Source organism: Elephas maximus, chromosome 12 (assembly GCF_024166365.1).
Source record: "Elephas maximus indicus isolate mEleMax1 chromosome 12, mEleMax1 primary haplotype, whole genome shotgun sequence".
Taxonomy (NCBI): Eukaryota; Metazoa; Chordata; class Mammalia; order Proboscidea; family Elephantidae; genus Elephas; species Elephas maximus.
The window spans coordinates 90,098,815-90,109,578 of NC_064830.1; the positions used below are offsets into that span (position 1 = coordinate 90,098,815).

At 40.0% G+C, this 10,764-nt stretch overlaps 1 pseudogene; it reads right to left on the reverse strand.

Annotated features, from left to right (window-relative positions):
- Positions 1–1,067: 1,067 nt before the first annotated feature.
- Positions 1,068–2,509, reverse strand: LOC126087253 (non-histone chromosomal protein HMG-14-like; annotated as a pseudogene).
- Positions 2,510–10,764: the final 8,255 nt, after the last annotated feature.

Genomic DNA, 10,764 nt, shown 5'->3' on the forward strand with positions numbered 1-10,764 from the left:
TTTTTTTCTCTTTCATAATTGGTATTTTATTGGTTATTTTACAGATCACTACAGAGACATTATGAATAATTTGTACACAATGCTTAATGCACATACCAAAAATCTAAAAAAACAGGTGGTTATAATTCTTTTCTAAATTTCAGTGACTTTCCAACTTTAAATTTGGATGGAAATTTTCCTTAAGAGGATATCAAATATCAATATCCTCAATTGTTGATAAACCATTACATCATAAGTTCTACTAATTCCAATTTAATATCACACACACTGCACACTCAAATTTTCAACCCTTCATAGCACATAACAAAATTATTAGGAAAGCTAAACCACCGCAACCAAAGATGCTACAGAATGCATACAGTTCTGACAGGGAGAGCCATGCTGAGGGAGTGGTTTTCTTTAAGAAACAATTCTACTAAAAAACAGCATGTTCAAGACATACAAATGCATGGCTTCGACTCCAAATGTCCATTAAGTATGCTTCGTATTGTGGGATATAAAAACTGCCCCCCCCCACTTATAGAATGTTATGTTACACCTGATTGAATTGTGTCCCCAAAAATATCTGTGAACTTGGCTAGGTCTTGATTCCCAGTATTGTGTGATTGTCCACCATTTTGTCATCTGAAGTGATTTTCCAATGTGTTGTAAATCCTACCTCTTTGATGTTAATGAGATGGGATTAGCGACAGTTTGTAGACTTAACCTACAAGATTTATCTACAATTTAAGCCAATCTCTTTTGAGATATAAAAGAGAGAAGCTAGCAGAAAGATGGGGGGACGTCATACCACCAAGAAAGAAGCACTGGGAGCATAGCATGTCCTTTGGACCCAGGGTCCCTGTGCTGAGAAGCTCCTAGTCCAGGAGAAGACTGGCGACAAGGACCTTCCTCCAGAGCTGACAGAGAAAGCCTTTTCCTGGAGCTGATGCCCTGAATTTGGACTTCTAGCCTACTAGACTGTGAGAGAATAAACCTGTTTGTTAAAGCCATCCACTTATGGTATTTCTGTTGTAGCAGCTCTAGGTAACTAAGATAACACCCAATACCATCAAAGTTTTCTGCAATTCAATATCCCACTATTTTCTGGTTGTACCAAAAAACAACTAGCAAATGATTTCACCTCTTAAAAAAAAAAAAAAGGATTTACACTTTAAAAAATGGGATGAAGGGGGTTTCCTTCTTAAAAACGTTTCTAGAGCTCCTAAAAAACTTGCATTTACAAAATAGTTGATAAAAACATTCCTCTGGATTGTACAAGAAGGGAGATACAGGACCACTGATATAGCATGGTAGACAAACATGAGTCAGACTTGGCTTCTTTCACTCCTGCTTCATCAAAGGCTGGGCTCTCCTGGTTTTGGGCTTGTCCATTTTCCGCAGGTAAATCTTCTTTAGATTCTTGGCTAACCACTTCAGTCTGTTTTCACTTTGCTCGCCTTTGCCCTTTTGGTTGCACTGTTTTATCTGAAGATTGATCTTTTCCTGCTGCCTTTTTTTGGCTTCGTTTCAACTTCTGCAGGAGCAGGTTTAGCTAAAAACCTCTCCGATCTCCTTTTGGGCTCCTCCTTCACCGCCCCTTTGGCAGAGCTGATCTCCCTCTTGGGCATCCCGGCAACGGGGAGGGCGCGTGCCGGGTGTCTGCGGGCCGGGGCACATAGAGAACCTTCTCAAAGCTGGGCTGCCTGGCCGCTGCCGCTCCGCCTGCAGCCTGGGCTGCTGGGACCTGCGGCGGGGTCGATGGGCGAACCGAATGGGACTCTTGTTCTCTCCTAAATTCCTGAATTAATCAATCAAGAGCTGTCCAGTCTGCCCCTTGCAGGGAGGACACCCACCAAGGAAATCCTGGCTGGCTAGAAATAGCCAGGTTTAAAATGACAAGCATAAGTATCAGCCCAGGTTAAAAAGCCATTTGTAGAACGAATGGAAATGAAGACACCTAATGGTAGAATTTTAATGGTAGAATTAGGAGAATAGGCATATAGAAAGGATGCATTTTAGTCATTTTTCATTCGAATCGTCAGTTTTAAATCCCCAGCTGGGCTGCTTCCCCAAGAGGATGGTGAGGCTCTCTTTAATTGGGTTAAATTTATCCAAGGTTTTATCCTTCTAGCTTGGTTGCAAAAGGATTAGTAAGTAGGACATGAAAGGGTCTCTTCCAGGGAGATTCTCAGCTGTTTTTGGATTAATGTCTTTTTTAATAGCTATATTCTCCAGGCAGCAGGTCCTTAGGGTCCTAGGAGCTTAAAGCAGACTTTTGTCTAGAAGGTTGCCTCCACTTGTGAAGAATAAACCTGAGAGTAGTGCATGAATGATTTACAATATTTAAGATCTAATCGAGCTGTATTTGGATCTATAAATTTAACGTGACGTAAAATCATGGGTCTTCCAGTAACAATTTCATAGGATGTGAGCTCATGTTTTCCAAAGGGAGTTGACCTTAGTTTCAGTAAAACTAAAGGAAAGGCTTTAGTCCAAGGCACTTCAAAAGAACTACAAAGTTTAGCTACCTGAGTCTTAATAATTCCGTTTGTTCTTTCTACCAACCCAGAAGATTGAAGATGGTAAGGGCAATATAATCGCTGATGAACCAGAAAGACTTGGCATAATCCATGAATTATTTGCCCAGTGAAATATATCCCTGGATCATTATGTGATTCTGAAGGAAAACCCCAACACGGAAAGGGCAGTTGCTTTTCTGCAGGGAAAAGCTTCTACCCAGTGAGAAAACATACAGATCATTATTAAAGCAAACTGATAACCTTGAGAAAGGGGCAATTGAATGAAATCCATTTGCCATATTGACATAAGCCCTGAAGGCTGTGGAAGATACCTAGGGGGAGGATTTAAGTGTTTTCAAGGGTTAAACAAGGGACAGGTGGGGCAAGCCTTGTAAAAATCTGTAGCAGCTTACTGAAATTTACCCCACCAATAGTTTTGCATGATTTGTGTCATTTTATCTATGGCATAATGACTAAACCCGTAAAACCAAGCCCGTTACTGTCAAGTCGATTCCGACTCATAGCGACCCTATAGCATAGAGTAGAACTGCTCCATAGAGTTTCCAAGGAGCGCCTGGTGGATTCGAACTGCTGAACTTTCAGTTAGCAGCCGTAGCACTTAGCCATTATGCCACCAGGGTTTCCAGCATAATGACTAGCTTCATGTAATAGATGAAGCATTGGATAGTGTAAAGACGAGGGAAGGAAAACTCTTTTATTTGGGCCAACCCATAACCCAGATGTTGGGTCTATTGTGCATCCTTCTTTTGGCCCATAAATATTTTTTCCCAAGGTTCTGCATTTTCTTGTTCTGTTATTAAATCATCCTTAGAAAATTGAGAGAATTTCATTAAGTTATGATTCAGTTATTTCTGACAACATGATTTTATTTGCACGAATTTGGGTAGCTGCCTTTTTTTGTCTTACGATCTACAACACGACTTCCTTTAATTTCTACAGAAGTAAGCTCCTTTTGCTGGGCTTGTATTTTAGTAATGGTCAGGCCTTTTGGTAATAATAATGCATCCAATAGTTCTTTAATGAGCTGGCTATTTTTAATTTCAGTCCCAGCTTATGTTAAAGATGCCTTCTGTTTCTGTAGCAGTCCAAAATTGTGTACAACCTCAAACACATATCAACTGTCCGAAAGAACACTTTACCTAATATATGCACTCAGGTCAGAGCGTATAGCTCTGCTTGCTAGGCTGAGGTGGTCTTGGTGAGGGGGGGGTCCCATTTCTATTACTTCAATAGAGGAGACTATGGCATAAAAAAAAAAAAATGGCATAGCTAGCCTGAAATTTGGAAAAATTTGGGAAAGGTTTAAAATATGACCCATCTACAAACGAAACAATGTCAGGATTTTCTAAAGGAGTTTCTCATAAATCAGTCCTGGGAGTTAGTAAATGTTCAGTAAGACTTAAGCAGTCGTGCATCGGCTCAGATGAGTTTGTAACAGGCAATAAGGTGGCTGGATTTAAGGCTCTGACATGCCGAATGTGAATGTGAGGAAAGGAAAGTAGAATAGCTTCATATGTAGCCATTCAACTGGTGGATGTGTGCTGGGTTGCCCCAGAATTTAATAGAGCATCGACTGCAGGGGAAACAAAAAAGTAAAGATTATTTCCCATTACTGTATCAGCAGTATTTTCTATTAATTTTGCAGTGGCTGTCGTAGCTCACCAACAAGGGGGATAGGCACAAGCCACTGGATTTAGTTACAAACTATAATACCCTATGGGTCTTTGCTGACCGTTATGTTTTTGTATTAGCACTCCAAGGGAAGTCCCTTCTTTATCATGAATAAACAGAGAGAAATCTAAATTATAATTGGGATATCCTAAAGCCAGAGCAGAGTGCAGGGCACATTTCAAATTGTCAATAGCTTTATTCTCATCTGAATCCGGAATCAGGGGATCAGGTGTGTTTCCCTTTAATATTTTGTATAAGGGTTGAACCATTGATTAAAAATTTGTAATCCATGTCCAACAATAGCCACAAAACCCTAAAAGTCATCTCAATTGCCTCTTGGTTTTAGGAGGTGAGAAGTCAAGGATTGCTGTTTTCCAGCTGGGGTTTAATGTGACACCTTCAGCAGAAAGGTGACCAAAATATTTAGCTTGAGTAGAGGCCAGCTGGAGTTTTTCTTTAGAAGCTTTATGTCCTTTATGAGCTAACTGGGTAAGTAAATAAATACTGTCAGAAATATAATCAGCTTGAGTTATAGAGCAAAGTAAAAGATCATCAATATATTGTATAAGGACTGATTTCTTAGGGAATTGCAGATATTGTGAGTCTGCATGAACAGCTTCAGAAGAATAGCTGGGGGACTCTGTGAAACTTTGGGGCATGACAATCCAAGTAAATTGTTGATTGTTCCAAGTGAAAGCAAACAGATATTGATGATCTGGATGTTCCGGGATGCTAAAAAAACGTACTCCATAAATCCATTACTCTAAAGTAAGTAGCCTCAATAGGTATGTTAGCTAATAATAAATGGGAGTTAATTTTTTTTTTTTATGGACTACAGGGAATCTAGATATCACTATTTGGTTTATTGCTCTCAAATCTTGAGCAAATCTCCAACCTCAATTGTTAGATTTTTGCAAAAGGAACACAGGAGTGTTTCAGTCCATGTAACTGGTACAGGGGGTTATCAATCCCTTCTGTAAGAAAACCTCAGTAGTGGGCTGTAACCTTTAAATTGCCTCAGGTTTCTTTTTACAGTAGTGGCAAAATGTCAGGTTTAGTTTGTTTTGGATTGGACTGAGGCTTGGCCAGGGTTTGTAATTGCTGTAATTGTAATGCCATTAACTTGTTTTGTTTATCCTGCTTTCTTTGTTGCTGAACAATTAATCCGAGAAGCAGGACTATATGATGAAGAACACAGCATCAGGACTGGAGGAAGACTCATTAACAACCTCTGATGTGCAGATGACACAACTTTTGCTTGCTGAAAGTGAAGAGGACTTGAAGCATTTACTGATGAAGACCAAAGACATCAGTATGGATTACATCTCAACATAAAGAAAATAAAAATCCTCACAATTGGACTAATAAGCAACATCATGATAGGCGGAGAAAATATTGAAGTTGTCGAGCATTTCATTCTACTTGGATCCATAATCAATGCGCATGGAAGCGGCAATCAAGAAATCAAACAATGTATTGCATTGGGCAAATCTACTGCAAAAGACTTTAGACTGTTAAAAAGTAAAGTTGCCAGTTTGAGTACTAAGATACATTTGACCCAAGCCATGGTATTTTCAATCACCTCATATGCATGCAAAAGCTGGACAATGAGTAAAGAAGACCAAAGAAGAATTGATACCTTTGAATTATGGTATTGGCAAAGAATATTGAGTATATCATGGATTGCCAGAACAACAAACAAATCTTTCTTGGAGGAAGTACAGTTAGAATGCTCCTTAGAATTGAGGATGCCATGACTTCATCTTACATACTTTGGACATGTTATCAGGAGAGACCAGCCCCTGGAGAAGGACATCATGCTTGGTAAAGTCGAGGGTCAATGAAAAAGAGGAAGCCCCTCAATGAGATGGATTGACTCAGTGGCTGCAACAATGGGCTTAAACATAGCAATGATTGTGAGAATGGTGCAGGACCAGACAGTGTTTCCCTCTATTGTACATAGGGTTGCTATGAGTCAGAATCGATTCTATGGCACCTGACAACAACAGGGTCTGGGACAGTTTAAAAGTTAAGTTGGTCAGCTCAGTAATGGTACGGTTTTCCAGTCTAATCTATGGTGTTTGACTGATGTAGACAGTCCTGCGTGCAGGCCTTTCAGAAACATTAAACTAAAAGCAAATCCAGCTCCTGCTTCAATAAGTGTCAGACCTGAATGTTCTGCAAAAACTTTGGCCAAATGGTCCTTATAATTATAAACATTTTCATCTTTTTCTTGCTTACAACTTTGAACTTTTGCCTAATTGATTTTTTAAGGACATGCCTTCAGAATGGTGTCCAGAAGCTTCTTAGCTTTGGCTCTTGCCTCATCTAACAATTCAGGCATATGCAGTGACTTTTATAGTTAAAGATTTTTCTAGGGCTTTCCAATCAATCTCCTTCATCCAGAATTGAGCCTCTCCTGGTGTGACTAACATATTTATCAATTGTTATAAATTAGATAAACCAGGATCATAGGTTTAAGTCAGAATTTTAATTTCTTTTCTGAATTTCTGAGGATCTTCACAGGGGTTAGGAAACACTTTTACAATCACAGGAAGTTCTGCTTTAGACCAAGAACAGAAAGTAACCTGTGGAGGATTATTAGCTTCCCCTGGTGGTTTGATTTTGAAAGGTATCTGATATTGGGGTTTAAATGGAATTATTGGGTTAGAAACTGGAGCAGAAGGATTACGGGATTCAGAGAAGATCAGGGTATAAAGGTGGAGGTGGGGGAGGGGGAGCCATAGAAGAAACAGCAGGTGAAACAACAGAGGGAGAAGCTGAAGAGGAAGCATTTGACCTAGTCTGAGATAGAAAGCACTCCAAAGTTTGTGTGCCTCCTTTAACTCCTTATTAAAAAAAAAAAAAAAAAAATTATTGTTAATTTAGAGACCGTTATCTTTTAAAGAGGCCAACTAAGACTCTTGTTGTCTCTTAAAAGCTTCTAAGTACCAATTAAAATATGCATTCCATTGAGCTTGTTTGACTTTAGATCCCTGAGATTCTAATTTAGTGCACAGAAAAACAAGCTTGTCCAAGGAGAAAGATCCCCATAATGGCTGCTGATTCTCTGAATTTTTTTTGGTTAGCGTGTGCCGGGAGGACAAAAACAAACACTATCTGGGCCCATAGGTCTTGATCGTGCAGTGAACTGCTGTGTCCAAGGGCACATCCAAAGCCCCCTTAAAATTTGAACTACCTATCAGGACAGCAGTTTCAAAGTTGACAACCCAAACACAAATCGAAAAATAAACCTCAGGGAGTTACTATGCAGAGTGCAGAGCTCGGAATCCAAGAGGGGCTTACCTGAGTGATTCCCCAAGAGCATGGAAATGAACAGCCCAGTCAGCTCAGCTGGTACCAAAGCTTGTGTCTGATGAGGCTGGGGAATTTCAGAGGCTTCAGCACCCTAACAATTCCATTTCTCTGACACAAGAAATGTTGAAGAAATTCTAAGAGCAGAAGCAAGGTTAAAACAATGCTAGAGATTTATTAGTCGACCATACAATTTGTGAATGAGGCAATGCACAGCATGAGTTTGAATGTTGGCAAAGAAATGGGGTAGTATTGAGATTTTATAATCTGAGGAACAAGAGAAGTCCAGGAAGTTTCCATAAGTCTTTCAGGTATTTGTCAAAATGTATCTTGAAGTCATTTCTTTGAAAGTGTCAGTTTCTTTAAGAAGAATGATGCAGGTTTCCAGGTGGGTAGGCAGTAATATTCTGAAATGTAGGGGCTAAAGATGCTGGATGTTAGTTATACATAAACCTAAAGAAACAAGCTAATTATTTCCTCTAAAAGCCAGATTACTTAAACTTTTGTCCTGTGAACTCAGGCTTTGGCCATGTACTCTGGGTTTGGCAGAAATGTTTTCCTCAGTTTCCACATTTTGTTTTCAACCTCCATAAAAATAAATTTCTGTGTGTTAAAGCCATCCACTTGTGGTATTTCTGTTACAGCAACTCTAGGTAACTAAGACAGAGTTTGGTGCCTGAGAGTGGGGTGCTGCTGCAACAAATACCAAAAATGTAGAAGTGGTTTTGGAACTGGGTAATGGGGAGAAGCTGGAAGAATTTTAAGGTGCCTAGGAGTAAAAGCCTAGATTGCCTCGAAGAGACAGTTGGTAGAATTATGGATATCAAAGGCAATTCTGGCGAGGGCTCAGAAAGAAGCAAGGAGAGCTGTAGAGAAAGTCTCTGTCATATTAGAGAATATATATGGTGCCATCAATTGAATGTTGCTAGACATGTGGACATTAAATGTGCTTCTAGTGAGGCTTTAGAAGAAAATGATGAACATGTGATCAGACATTGGAAGAAGGGAGATGTTTTTATGCAGTGGTAAAGAGCTTGTCTGAATTATGTTCAAATGTTTGGTGGAAGGTAGAACTTGGAAGTGAAGAGCTTGGATATTTGGCTAAGGAGATTTTTACACAAGGTCTTAAAGGGGCCATGTGGTTTCTCCTTGCTGCTTATAGTAAAATGCAAGAGGAAAGAGATGGCCTTAAAAATGAACTATGCAAAATGAAAACAGAACTTAAAGATTTGGAAAATTCTGTTATACAAACTAAGGACATGTGTCCTAGAACATTCACCAAGGATGTGTGTGCACAATCTTTTGTTGAAGAGATTAAGCTTGTGGCTGATGGGTCTAACCAACTATTACAGCAGAAAACCCATCAGCCTAGACTGAAGGGGACAGAGACAGGACAAAAGGAAAGAAAGCTGTCTGCCCCGTGGAATACAACAAACAGGAAACAGACCAAAGGAGCTACATCTGTTGTCCTCCAAGAAAAGAAAAGGACCATCCCTGGTGCAGCTCAGAGATCAGCGGAACCGTTGGAAGGAGCACAGGAAGCAGGGCTGGCCTAGTTTCAAATGGTGGAGCCACAGCCTCCTACATTTCAAAGGGTGGGGCCACAGCCTCCTGTATCACACAGTGGAGCCATGGGCCTCCTGAATTTCAAATGTTTTAGCCACAGCCTCCTGGATTTCAAAGTGTAAAGCCACATCCTCCTAGGTTTCAAATAGTCAGATCTCCACCAACTCAGTTCTGGAGTGTGGGTCTGCCGTTCAGGTGTGCCAAGGGGATGGAGCTGCCCCTCAAAGCTGAGGGGCGGTGCTGCCATGCCCAAAGACCAAGAGAATGGGGTCTTCACTCAGACTGAGGGAGTGAGGCTTCCATGTTCAAGGGGAAGGAGAATGGAGCCTGCCAGAACTGAGAGGTTGGGGTTGCCACTCAGATAGACTAGGAGAATGGGGCTGCCCAAAGCTGAGGGAGCAGAGTTGATATCACAGTGGGCCTGGAAGGTGGGATTGAAGCCCAGGACTGAGGGGCCTCCACCCAGAGTCCAGTGTGGCCAAAGCCCAGATGGTCCGAAATAACAGACGATTATTTTGAAGTCTTGAGAGCTAATGTAGTTTGTTATACTGGGTTTTGGACTTGCTTGGTGCTTGTTATCCCTTCTTTCCCTTCAATTCTCCTATCTGTAATGTGTTGTAAACCCTAACTCCTATACCTGTGGTTATAATCCCATTTGGGAATGGGTTTTCTATGTTATGTTAATGTGGCAGTCTTAGTGTAGAATGTATCTTAAATCAATCTCTTTCGATATATAAAAGAGCCGATTAATCAAGCAAGCAGAGATGGGGGAAGACAGATGCCAAGCCACTTGGAGATCACCAAGGAACCCAGGAACAGAATCTGAAAAGAGATGGGAACCTTCTCCCCAGCCTACAGAGAAAGCCTTCCCATAGATCCAGCACTTTGAATTCAGACTTTTAGCCTCTTAAACTGTGAGAAAATGAATTTCTGTTAGTTAAAGCCACCTACTTGTGGTATTTTTATTATAGCAGCAGTAGGTAACTAAGACAATGTGTTGTCTTGTTTTGTGTTGTGCTGTTTTAAGAGTGTTATGCTGTTGTTGGTCATCATAAAAAGGAAAATCATAAGGTAGAGCACAGGCATAGACCCTATAAGCCTGTTGTTTGAGCTGGCTCCACAGACTGGTAAATTTGTGGTTCTCACCAAAAATGGCATCCATATGGACAAATTTTGCAGTGAGTCACCTATAAAACTGAATGAGATTTTGTCTTGAGAATTTCAGCTTTGATCTAGACAGAGCGTTCTGGTTTTTGTTTTTTTTTTTCCCCTGAATGCCATCAGGATAGCTGAGGCTGATTTGCCAGCTATTTATGTAAGTCTCAGCTCTCTTTTTTTCCAAGAAAAACTGCCTCTTGTGCCTGTCTTATAATTTGGGCTTTTAGAAGCTACTTTGAGGAACTTTTTTTATATATATATTGGCATTTGAAAAATGCACTAAAAAAGGATGGATTATTTCTTTTTACTGGCATAACTAGGCTTCAAAAAGACAAAATTATTCTAAATTTGCTTCTCTACAAGATTTTTTAAAGTGCACAGAAGATAGGGTTATAAAAATGTAACATTTTCCTTCCTCCGGATGGTATTATCAAATTAGATTACAGTATTTCTTCAAGAACTTAAATTCGATTGGTTTAAAGTTAAATAAGTGCTTATATATTCCTGAATATTCCTAAAATTAAGAAAATTA